Here is an 11683-nt window from a genome sequence, read left to right on the forward strand (position 1 = left end):
ACTTCAGGATACCACTTTGCATGCGTATTTTCAAAAGATTCAGGACTTGCCAGAGAAAAGCAAACTAGACTGTATCTGTTTGCAGATAGGATACGGGGTATTTAATCTGTCATTATCTTTGAAGGGGTGTAGAACACACCTCCCCAAGATGTGCCGCTTTGGCAAGTGTATTATTATGAGCTAAAGGCAACTGAGACCCTGGGGGCTCACAAGAAACTTTTACTTCTCCCTTAAGGAGGTAGGAGATAGTCAGGAAGGAGGAAACTCCGGAGGTGCCCCAGGGCTAAGATAAAGAACATCGATAAAGGACAGAGACTTTGTTCTGAGATAAAGAGCTGAGACCCTGTTCTAAGACTGGTAGTTCTTGCTTTCTGGAAAACCGTTGAATCCTAGTGAATCAGGGATGCACCTGCGTAAAAGATGTTACCTGACCCCTGCTTCATTATACTAGTATTATAAGAAATTAGCACTACGGGACCTCTCCCTTCCTGGTGGCCAATCAAGGAAATCATGGGAGACCACATGCACAGTAATTTAAAGTAATATAACTACTTTTACATGCGCAATAAAAGCACACCAAAACTAGCCAGGAGAGACCCACCCTAAAAGAATAAAATCTCTCTAGCCTCTGAGGTCAAGCTGTTAGGCTCTGCTCAGCTTAGCTCTGCTCTGCTCAGAGTTGGCCCTTTCCCATGTTCTGTGTGGCTTAATAAATCTGCTTTCTCTCGCCTTCTGTGTGTTATAAACTCTGTGTGTTCAGTTCAATTTTTTTGTCCGTGATCACCAAGAACCTGGTTACCTGTGCCAACCTGTGGCATTAGGAATTTAAATTTTAGACCTTGCCCAGAATGAGTGATTACCAGAGATAACTTTTTATTACCTTAGATAGGGTAGAGCAAACATCTAATTACTGAACATCTGCTTTTCTTACCATCTTACAGTGACCTTCCTCCCCTCTGAATCCTCAGACGCCTTATCTCCTCCTGAGCTCGGAATGCCATAAAAACCTGATTTTAACTCTCTCTTTCTAACCTCTCATGTATGTAGGGCCTTTGACTCTCTCATGTGTGGACAAAAAAGGGACTCTCTAATAAACTTGATTTAAAATAATCTCACAAGTTGATTTGATGATAAATTCCTAACAGGGCAAGTCATGGCAGGTAGCCATGCCCCAGGGCCATAAAAAGATTCATCTTTGCCTTAAGCAAGCCCTGTCCATTGTTCTTGTGCATCGAGGTTAACATACCTTTGAAATGCCAGCGTAATTCCCCTTTTTGAAACCCCCTCAGAGGCATAACCACCCTCAAGGGAACATATAATGTTGCTAACTAGCCTGTACCTTGCTTTCTCTCACCTTCCTGTAATCTTCTTTATGTTCCCTCCGAAATTCCACCTGTTTAAAAGAAACTGCTCAACTGTCATTCTCCAGAGCAGTTGAGATCGTGCTTCCCAGCATGTCATCAGTTTCGCTCAAATAAACTCAAAAATTCTCTTCAGGTTTGGAGTTCTTACATAAACACATATGTGGAGTTCCCATGCATACATATATAATTAAATGTAGTTATTTTCCTCTGGTTAATCTGTCTGATTATATTTAGTTAATAGACTAGCTGAAAGAAACTACAAGGATAAAGGAAAGTCTCTTCCTCCCCTGCGTCTTCTTGTCCAGCTACATCCATAGGCCCAGATTCACTTGTTTTCTTTCTACCATAATGTTAACACAACACAGACAGGGTCCCCCAAAGGGGATTTGTAATGGGATCCAGAAATTAGGGTGACCGAGAAAAATATAGAATACTCTCCCCTCCCCCACCCCCGCCATGGGGGATGGGAGACAGGGAGCAGGGCCATTGAGAGTTACTTTGCATGTCAATAACAGGACAGCGTCATACTTCATATGCAAAGATAGTTATTTTGCGTATCTCCAAGGCTAACCAGGAAGGTTTGCATAACTTTAACACTGGAGGGAACTGGGAAGCAGCTCCCTACCCTCTTCCCGGGTTGCAGCTCCTGCTGAAGGAGTCAGCAATGGTGTTGCAGGGGAGGATTCGCGCAGTGTGGCAGCCATGCTAGAGGCTTTTTGACCACGCCGCTTAGGAAACAGGATGTAACTGGGAAGGGGAGACAGGGCCTGCGGGAGACAAAGCGACCCAGACTCTGGGGAACAATGGGAATACCACGTAGGAAGAAAAGGGGAGAAAGGACTCTTGCTAGTGGGCCTTGAGAAGGTGCCACAAGATTCTGGATTAAGAACTGGAGATGTGGCAACGCAGCAGATGGTGCTGGGAACAGTGAGGCCTGCCTAGCTGAGCTCTGGACTTCTGTACTTTTTCTTCTGAAGGACGGTACCCCCGGCGAAGGCAGGATTGTATGTGTTGGTGGGTGTTTTAAAGGGATTTTGAGATTTAAGGATGACATTTAGCCATTAATCAAAACCTGTATAACTTTTGAATTAATAGTTCCTTTCCTTTTCACCAAACTCCGCCATTGAGAGCCATGATTTCAAGGGCGGCGGGCAAAGGACCTACAACCGAGGGACCCCCGGGGAAGGGGGGTGTCATTTAGGAAATAGCATCTGGACAACCCCCTCCCCCGCCCCCAACAGGTCCATTATTCAGTAACAGTAACACTAGAAGAATAGTTGTCAAAGACAATGGGGATTTATTCTTCAGAAAATGCATTGGTTTGTGTTACTGAGAAGTATGCAAGTTTACCTACAACTTTGTCTCCTTCCCCCCACATACTTGATGGCCTGATTCTGGGCCTCAGAAGTGAAGCTCTGGGTTCCAGAATCATCGCAGGCCACCTCATCCTCTGCAAACTGGAAGCCAAAGCCCAGTACTGACCACCACCCAAACCTCCAGATTTTTAATTTTTGCATTCTGTGCCCCACACTTAATGGCTTCCTTCTTTGACTACAACTGAGCAGATTGCATGCACTTTCCTTGACTTCCCTTTGATGCTTCATTACATGTTGCATCTATCGCAACTCCATTTGCAGTACATAGGTTCTGGAATCAGATGGCCCTTGGTTTTAATCCTATCTCTTTTGCCACTTGCTAGTTTTAAGACTTCAGGCAATAACAATAATTACTAACATTTATTGAGTACTTAGTATGTTCCAGTTATGCTAAGAGCTTGATATGTATTAACTCATTTAATCTTCAAGAAGGGAGGTAAAATTGCCCTCACTGATGTGGCTCAGTTGGTTGAGCATCATCCTGCAAAGCAAAAGGTCACCAGTCAGGGCACCGAATCCCAGTCAGGGCACATGCCTGGGTTGCAGGTTTGGTCCCCTGTGGGGCCTTGTGCATCAGGGAAACGATCAGTATTTCTTTCTTGCATCAATGTTTCTCTCCTTCTCTATCTCTGTCCTTTGCCTTCTCTCTAGAATCAATAAAAGAAAAACTTTTTTTTAGAAAAAGAAAGGAGGTAAACTCAATTAACATTTCCATTTTGTGGAATAAAGAATTAGGAGAATCAGTTTTCTTATGTGTAAAGTGGTGACAGTCACATGTACTTTACCAGGTTAGCCTAAGATGACATAGAGAAAATGCCAAGCTTTATGCCTAGGACATAGGAATACCTTTGTCACCATTCATCTCTCCCCCTTTCACCTTTCCTCCTTGAGCACAAAGACCACCTCTCTGCTGCTTGTGCTTTCCCCTGCAGTCGGCGGCAGTGGTGAGCATGTAGCAGAGTTTATCAACAGTCAGTTTAATGGATTATCAATGGTCAATTTGATAGCTTGATACTCTCCTCTAATTTCAGCTTAACTTTTTCACCAAAGATACCAAATATACAGATACTGACCTTTGTCATTTTCTCTGATTGCCACTAGTTAGGCAACAAACACAGCTGGTGAAACAACTAAACTTCATGGGTAACGACTGCAGCTTGATATGTTCCATTATCATGTCTTGTATGCAACTGACTATGAAAAACTCACAAGTGAGCTGGATAATGAAAAGATGCAAACAGGATGTAACTCAGTGCTTTGTCACCCTGGCCACAAAAAGAATCACTGGGGAAGCTCCTTAAAAATATTGATGCCTCCAGAGATTCTGGTCTTTAGTGAGGCCCAGGAAATGAAAAATGCTTAAGTTCTGCAGATGAGTCATATATGGCAGGGTTTCAAATAACTGATTTACCTATATACATAAATGTGAAATCCATACCAGCCAGTCGAATTATGTAGAGTGAAAAATCTGTGTCCCTGCATGTGGTACCATTTAGACTAGAACCAAATATTACAACATTGTGCAGTAACTGCAAAGGAAAACTGAAAAAAACTTGATCTAGACTAGGGTCAGCAGATACAGGGCTGCCTCTCCCCGTGCCCACAGTCACATCGGTCTTCCCTACTCAGTCATGCTCTTTGCAGGCCTTCCCGTGAGAGCAACTTAGTTATCTCATAATATATTATTGCCTATTATAAGCACACTCTTAAAGAGCTACTATAAAGATAGTATTAGTCCAGTAAACCTTGATCAATAACTTAACTGTATGCTAAGAGTTGATTTGCTATAGCAAAAAAGATGAGTAACGGGTCATGTGTGCCCTCATGAACTCAGTCTATCAGAGCTGAGAGAACGTGGAATGTGCTTTTGTCAAATGTGTACACAGTGCTATTAGAACAAAGAGAACAAAGCAACTATCTATGCCTGGGAGAATCAGGAAAGACAAGGAGAGTTGTCAACTGTGTTAAACCATAAAACACTGAGTAGGAGAAACTCAATAGGCTGCCTTGAACTGAAAGGGCACTCCACTGAGGGAACATGTACTAACAGTGATATATGAAGCAGCTGTTATGTTTAGGTCCTTAAGTGATACATTAGCATGATTGTAACCTAGAGCAAGCATGAGGGACTGACTGAAGGTCGGGCTGCAAAGAGAGGTATTAGGGCCTTTGCGTGGCATTTTGGTGTTCGGATGGCAGTCACATCACTGTCCAACAGAAGCTTGTGATGATAGAAATTAAAGGGTAGTTCAAGCAAAAAAGGTTTTGGGCATTCCAAGAGTAGATTCAAAGGAAAGGTCTTTGGACCTATAACAAAAGTTTAAGAAGTCAATGTATGCTTATATGTTTTAATTTAAATAAAATGTCTAAATTCTGCTTGGGGTGGGAGGAGGGGAATGGTTAATGATTCTCAACTTTAACAAAATTTTTGTGTTCATACACCAATCACCAATCCAGAAAGCTTCTTTTAAATTCCTCAACTTAGGATGTAGGGATCCTATTTCTGCCAATGCACCTACCCAGTAATACAGTTTAGTACCACTTAAAAGGAAAGCCAAGACCTACCACTTCAGCATTAAACATCTCACTCTTCATCCACACTTCCCAGAATGGTGTTCAGTCCTTAGACGATCTTCATTTCCAACCTTCCAGCTACCAAACAAGATCCTTGTTTCCAGGATTTGTCATTGTCTTAAGCTTCAGCCTCAGTGTTCTATCTCGTTTCTCTAGCTGCAAACTTGACTTCACTTGACAGAGGTTCTTTCTCCACTTAGCTTTGTGGTCATGGGAAAACACCCCTTCTGCTTAAAAAAAATTTTTTTTATTTTTTTTAACCCTCACAGAATATGTTCATTGATTTTGAAAGAGGGAGAGACAGACATCTACATGAGAGAAACAATCGGTTGCCTACATAGGTTCCCCGACCAGGGAGCAAACTTACAACCTAGGGACGTGCCCTGACCGAGGATCAGGCCCACAACCTTTTGGTATATGGGACAGCATTCCAACCAACCGAGCCACCCAGCCAGGGCGCCCTTCCTGCTGAGTGGGATTGAGATCCGCCTGTCCCAGGGCCACCCTCATGTGTGGTGATCCCAACAAGCTAGCTCCAGCTTCTGAAGAAGGTCAGGGAAAAAGGAAAAAGGAAATCTAGGCTGGTGCCCAGGTTTCTGTCACAGATAATTAGGTAGATGGAGACAATAGCAGACAATGGCTCCGCAAAGAGGAAATATAGGAGGCCAGATTTGGGGAACAAGATAATGAGTTTTTTTAGCTATATTAATTTTGAAGTGCTTTGTATCTTCTTCCCAAACTTCGTACAAGAATCATGTACAAAACCTGATGTATGCAGCCCAGTCTCACTAGGAAGCCTTTTATCCCTCCTATTTATATCTCATTTACCTTTGTCACTGCACTCACAAACTTTTGTGTGAGCTGAAGGGGGGCCAGCACTTTGTCTTTAATTTTGAATCCCTCTACCAGCCAAAGTATGAAATACATAGCATGAAGTAAATAAAGTGTGGTGTGTATAAATGAAGATTGAACTGGTCATGGTTAAGAGATCAGAAGTGTAGAGGTTGGGTTTAGATAATGAAGAAAAAGGATGCCTTTTCAGTACAAGGGAAAAAGAAAAGGTAAGTTATACAGAAGTTGTCCCCAAATAGCCAACTTTATTTTTCAGCCTTACCAAATGAAGTTAGGGTCCATAAGCCACTTTTATTAGAAAAGTCCCAAATTGATTAAGCATACATTGATGAAGCTGAGTCAGAGACAAATTACTTTTGATCTGCTTTGAATTGATAAGCTGGATGAGTACAATACTTACTCCATTATTAGCATTGAACGGATATTTAATCTTGCATTTAGGAAACTCACACTTGATAATTGCTGAATGAATGGAAAAAAAAAAGCTTTGTGGATGCTGTAAGGATATGGACACTAATGGCAGGAAGTCAGGAGATAAACATTTTCAAGTTAAATAGATTTACTTTAACCACTTCCAAGTGTTTACTTCTCTCATTATGACCCCTAAGAGTTGAGTGTGAACCAGTGTTTTAATAATTTACTAAAATCTTAAGGAGTCATTTAAATTTTAACAGGATAAGACCCATTAGATGTTAGTAGATCATTTTTTATTTACAAATACAAATAAAGAACAAGATGTAATACTCCCATCTATTCTGGGAACTTCAGAAATACCCGTAACACTCTGTTACCCTTTCCACTTGGACAAAGGGATTTTTAAACAGCCTTTTCTTATACTTTTGCTTTGATTATGTTTTCTTTGGGTACTCTGATTTGGTTCAAATTCTTCCTGCCCGTGCTCCAGTTCAGACAAAAAGGGCAAGAACTTAGTTTACAAGATAATAAGAGTGCATATTCAACAGAAAAGTCAACCCACCTGTTCTCAGCTGCTGCAGGTTGCAACTATGGAAACAAGTGAACCGGTGGATACAAACAAACCACTGTGCTCTGCTCAGTAACAAAAACTCCCTTCACAATTAATACCTTTCACTGGGTACTTTGTCGTTTTAATACCTCTAAATGTCATTATCAAGTGGATTAAACATTGCTCTTCTCTCTTAGGTTATTAAAAATTAAAATTACTTTTTTCTTATTACAAACCCTATATTTTGCATTATAGAAAAATCTGAAAATGCAGATGAGTAAAAAAGGAAAGAAAATTACTCCTGAGGTAACTGGACTGCCTGCTAATAGGTCAGTTGGGACTTGAATGATTATATAAAAAGCTGAGAAAAAACATAGAGCAGTAACTTTTACTCTCACAGTATATATCACTGATTAGCAAATTTTTCAAATTTGCAACATCTTTTTTTCAAATGAGTCTTAAATAGAATATTAGTATGTAAAACAGATTTTAAAAATAGAGGGTGGTGACCTGAAGCCCAAGGCTTTGGCCCACAACCCTCAAATTGAGTCCTAAAGCACCTCTTGTCATCTTAGAGTTCTTCAGAGCAAAGTTAAAAAATCCATTGGAATTTACTATTCCAGACCTTTATCCTATGGAAATTTAAAATATATATATAAAGTAATAAAAATTAATACTTATATGGATCAACTTATAAAAAGAGGATCATATAAAGAATATATTTTGCCCTGGCTGGGTGGCTTAGCTGATTGGAGTGTTGTCATGTACACCAAAAGTTTGTGGGTTCAATCCCTGGTCTGGGCACATACCCAGGTCGCAGGTTGCAGGTTGCTCTCCAGTCAAGGTACATATGGGAGGCAACCAATCAGTGTTATTCTCTCATATCAATGTTTCTCACTCTCTTTCTCTCCTTCAGTCTTTCTCTCTCTCTTTTCAAAAAAGAAAAATCAATACACACATTCTTAAGGGAGGATTAAAAAAATGCCTGAGTTTCCAATAGTATTTAAAAAAAGAATGAATTTTTATAATCTATTTTCATTTCAAAACATTATAAATCATGAACAGCTTTCCCACATCAAGATATTCCCTTCTACAGAATCAATTTAAATAGCTCTATAGTACTCCATTGTTTCGATTTATTATATTTAACCAATCCCCAGCTATTAGGCATAGCATTTGTTCCAGTTTTTCCCTATTTTTAAACAACAATGTAACTGACATCCTGGTAAATAGTTAAATTGCATATCTTCCTTATTAATCCCTGAAGATTCACTTTTTAACAGGCTTTTTAAAGTATATAAGCCTTGCCCTGGCCAGTGTGGCTCAGCTGGTTGGAGCATCGTCCTGTAGACCAAAAGGCTGCAGGTTTGATTCCCAGCCAGGGCACAGGCCCAGGTTGTAGGTTTGATCCCCAGTCAGGGTGCTTACGAGAAAGCAACTGATCAATGTTCTCTCACGCATTGATGTTTCTCTCTCTTTCACTCTCTCTCTCTCCATTTCTCTCTCTCTAAAAGCAATGAAGAAATGTCCTCGGGTAAGGACAAACAAAAAGTACATAAGTGTCTGTAAAACACTCACACTGACAAGCACTGTTTTGATGAACCTATAGATGTGCCCTGGAGTAGTGTTCCTGCCCAAGAAGGGCACAGACTGAAGAGACAGGGATAGAGAAGAATTGCTGACTGGTATAGACAGAAATGTTTGCCTGGAAACACTGGGGATAAAGATCCAGCAGCGAGTTTGTGCCTGAAATATATTCTTTCTCACCGTCAAGGAATATACCAGTGGTTAAGAGATATCCAAATGAGTGCTCATCTTTTCCAGAATTTAGCAATTTGGCCCTGGCCAGATAGCTCAGTTAGCTAGAACATTGTCCCAATATGCCAAAGTTGCAGATTAGAATCCCCAGTCAGTGTGTTACCATGGTATTTAACCAGATATTTATAAAAGAAAGCGGAGCAAAGAGAAGTAGACATTGAGTTTTTAAAAGGGGGGAGCATGACCTTGTTCGCTTCACCAGGAAGCTACAACTTTAGACTCCAGGGGACCACCACATTGTGCTCTGCCAAGGGGATTAACACTCCTCCCTCTCCCACTCCAGTACCAGATTTTTGGCAGGTGGAGGGGGAGGTGTTTGTCCTGATGCCTGTCAGTCTGATTAGGGGGTGTGGACCTATCCATGCTCCCAAAAGCCTGGAAAGTTCATTGGTCATTTTGATAAGGTAGCTGGTCAGTCCCAAGCCCAAACTAATATAATCTCAGGGAAACAAAGAATCTCTCTCTCTCTCCCTTTCTTACCCGATGACCTGAACTGACGCAGTGCACTCGCCTGTTCTCTCAGGGCCACGTGGCTGCTAGGGCCACATGACCTTGTGGGCCCTACATGCAGGCTCCAGGAGGGAGCCTGAACACCGCAGTACAGCAGTGGACTATAGCTGGAAACACACTAAGCCAGCCAATGCTCAGCTGGTCTCTAATATGGAACAGAAACGCTGGACACTGGGTTTTGTCTTGGCGTTGCTGAAGATAAGGTTGGACCTTGAATATCCAATAAATGTTCAAAGAATATTAGTCAAAGTGATTGTTTTAGGAGACAATACACTATTTTTCACGTCATCACTGTTCCACATATACTTTGAATAACAATTCTTCTTCAAAATAACTCCCTTCAGATTTTATTTCATAGCTTCAATTCAGTTTTTTAAAAGATTTTATTTAGGCTCTCTGCTCCTCCTGTTCGACAGGCAGCCGCGTCTTCCTGTGCGGTGCCAGCCACAACCCTGAGACACGATGCTGAAGGTCGGAGTGAACAGATTTGGCCGCATTGGGCACCTGGTCACCAGGGTTGCTTTTTACTCTGGCAAAGTGGATGTTGTCGCCATCAATGATCCCTATATTGACCTCAGCTACATGGTCTACATGTTCCAGTGTGATTCTACTCACGGCAAGTTCAAAGGCACAGTCAAGGCTGAGAACGGGAAGCTTATCATCAACAGAAAGTCCATCATCTTCCAGGAGCGAGATCCCACCAACATCAAATGGGGCGATGCTGGTGCTGAGTATGTTGTGGAGTCCACTGGTGTCTTCACTACCATGGAGAAGGCTGGGGCTCACTTGAAGGGAGGAGCCAAGAGGGTCCTCATCTCTGCCCCTTCTGCCAATGCCCCCATGTTTGTGATGGATGTGAACCACAAGTATGACAACTCCATGAAGATTGTCAGCAATGCCTCCTGCACCACCAACTGCTTGGCCCCCCTGGCCAAAGGCCTCCATGACAACTTTGGCATTGTGGAGGGACTCATGACCACAGTCCACGCCATCACTGCCACCCAGAAGACCGTGGATGGCCCCTCTGGGAAGCTGTGGCGTGATGACCGAGGGGCTGCCCAGAACACCCTCCCTGCTTCTACTGGTGCTGCCAAGGCTGCGGGCAAGGTCATCCCTGAGCTGAATGGGAAGCTCACTGGCATGGCCGTCCATGTCCCCACCCCTACGTGTTGGTTGTGGATCTGACCTGATGCCTGGAAAAAGCTGCCAAATGCAATGACATCAAGAAGGTAGTGAGGCAGGCATCAGAGGGCCCCCTCAAGGGCATCCTGGGCTATGCCGAGGACCAGGCTGTCTCCTGTGACTTTAACAGTGACACCCACTCCTCCACCTTCAATGCCGGGGCTGGCATTACCCTCGATGACCACTTTGTCAGGCTCATTTCCTGGTATGACAATGAATTTGGCTACAGCAACAGGGTGGTTGGCGTAGTGGGCCACATGGCCTCCAAGGAGTAAGAGCCCCCTGGACCACCAGCCCTAGTGTCAGGAAGAGAGACCCTCAGCTGCTGGGGAGTCCTTGCTCCAAATTGGTCTCCCAACACACTGAGAATCTCCTGACCTTGTTTCCATCTTAGACCCCCTGAAGAGGGGAGGGGCTTAGAGACCCCTGCCTTGTCATGTACCATCAATGAAGTTCACTGTACCACCTCACCAAAAAAAATTTTTTATTTATTTACTTGTTAGAAAGAGGGGAAAGGAGGGAGAAAGAAAGGGAGAGAAAGATCAATGTATGAGAAATACATCAATTGGTTGCCTTTTGCATGCCCCCAACCAGCACCTGTCCCACAACCCAGGCATGTGCCCTGGCTGAGAATTGAACCTGCAGACTTTTGGCTCTCAGGCCAGTACTCAATCCACAGAACCATACCAGCCAGGGCCAATTCACTTTTAGAAAGTCAAAAGTCACTCATAGCTGACTTTAGAAAATCCTGGAAAGATGCAAAACATTTTCAGAGAAGCCACACTATGAGCCAGGATGCCACTGTTTACTTTTTGGGGATTTTATTGTTTTGTTCGTTTGTTTGTTTGTGTGCAATACTGGCTTCAAGTCAGAAAACAATCATTGAGTTGATCAGACAAGATGGTTGGATTACTTGTGATACAGAATGAATTCCTAATTGTCAAAGAAACTCTTCAACATGGATTCTGAGTATGATTTTGACAACTTAGGGGTTTGGGGTGGCATTCTGCTACAGACTTTGATATGTTTTTTACATGTCATGG

At 42.6% G+C, this 11683-nt stretch overlaps 1 pseudogene; it reads left to right on the forward strand.

The window, feature by feature from the left end:
- Positions 1–9920: 9920 nt before the first annotated feature.
- On the forward strand, positions 9921–10915 carry LOC129078450 (glyceraldehyde-3-phosphate dehydrogenase-like; annotated as a pseudogene).
- The last annotated feature ends 768 nt before the right edge of the window (positions 10916–11683 follow it).

The sequence above is a fragment of the Pteronotus mesoamericanus genome, unplaced genomic scaffold (genome assembly GCF_021234165.1).
Source record: "Pteronotus mesoamericanus isolate MK-2021 breed Mesoamerican mustached bat unplaced genomic scaffold, CSHL_Meso_final contig_73, whole genome shotgun sequence".
NCBI lineage: Eukaryota > Metazoa > Chordata > Mammalia > Chiroptera > Mormoopidae > Pteronotus > Pteronotus mesoamericanus.